Consider the following 1,671-nt stretch of genomic DNA (forward strand, 5'->3'; position numbering starts at 1 on the left):
TTTTAGAAATTATGCAGCGCATGTTATTATTAATACAACAAACTAAACAGTCAATATGAAATAATATCAAGATAACTATCCCAACATAACTTGCCTTCAAACCAAATGACCCCCAAGAGTCATAGTCTTGAGATATATAAACAACTAAATTAAGTAAATTAGACAGATATATGAAAGTCTACTAGATATTTTTGCACAAGTTACTATATAATACAACAACAACAATAATCCCAGTGTATTCCCACTTAGTGGGGTCTGGAGAGGGTAAGATGTACGCAGTCCATACCACTACCTCCGAAGAAGTAGCAAGGCTGTTTCCGATAGACCCCCGACTCAAGACACGAGATAATAACCAAATCCATAATAATAAACAAATGATAGCAAACAAATAATAGTCAACAAATTAGAAATAAAGCATGCAACATGGTGGCATAACAAGAATAATACACCCACCAAGTAAAGCCCTAACCCAACGACCCAAACTGGCACTAGCCTTCTATCCTAATTCACGTCCTCCAGATCTTCCTATCTAGAGTTATGTCCTAAGTGACCGTAGCTTCTCTACGTCCCGCCTAATTACCTCCTTCCAGTATTTCTTCGGCATACCCCTACCCCACCTGAAGCCATCCAATGCTAGCCTTTCACACCTACGAACCGAGGCATCCATGCCCCTCCTTATCACATGCCCAAACCATCTCAATCGAACTTTTCATATCTTGTCCTCCACCGAAGCTACTCCAAATTTTTCCCGAATGGTCTCATACCGAATTCTATCACCCCTAGTAAGCCCTCACATCCAACGCAACATTCGCATTTCCGCCACCTTTAATTTTTGAATGTGAGAGTTTTTGACTGGTCAACACTTCGCTCTATACAACATGTCCGGACGGACTGTCACCCTATAGAATTTGCCTTTAAGCTTGGACGGTACCTTTTTATCGCACAACACTCCCAAGGCGAGCCAAGAGGGCATTATTAGATCCAAGAAAAAATCATTTAGAGATGGTCAACCACCTTGAAAAATCCCCTTTTTTCTCCAATTACCTCATTTTTTGAGCTAAAAATAGATTAAGCACTGCATCTGAAATCGGTGTTAAAAAAAAAAACCTTTATGACATAAAATGGGGTCATGTCAAAGGTATCATGTCAGTTAAAAAGGATGACAAAAATACACTAAAATTTATTCTGGGGAGGATAATAGAGATCTCGTGAAGTTGGAGTGTATCGTAGTAAATTCGATCATAGTTAAGGGATACTAGAGGCTTTAAAGACACCCTTAATAGCACTACTATACATTAGGTAACAACCATCCAAAAAAGAGCAATGAAGCTGAGATCAGTTGATAAAACAAGAGAATGAAGACACAACAATGGCTGCAAACCTTGGGTTGTGTACCGGGTCGCCCCGCCAAGATACAGGTCTCTTAATTTCTGTTGTCAAGTATCGCTGAAGCCTCAGAATCTCTCTCTCTCTCTTTCTTCATGAGATCAATTTAGTTCAACTCCATAACATAAAGGACAATTTGGTTCAAAAACTTCAACAGGGCGTGGATAATTTTCCCCTTAAAGAGAACGCCACCACGCCATGGCTGCAGAATCACCAGTTGCATGCAAAAGAAAGAGCCTCAGTTGCAGTTGCAGGCCATCCTGGAATTTGCCAGGCCAAGATACG

The sequence above is a fragment of the Capsicum annuum genome, chromosome 5 (genome assembly GCF_002878395.1).
Source record: "Capsicum annuum cultivar UCD-10X-F1 chromosome 5, UCD10Xv1.1, whole genome shotgun sequence".
NCBI lineage: Eukaryota > Viridiplantae > Streptophyta > Magnoliopsida > Solanales > Solanaceae > Capsicum > Capsicum annuum.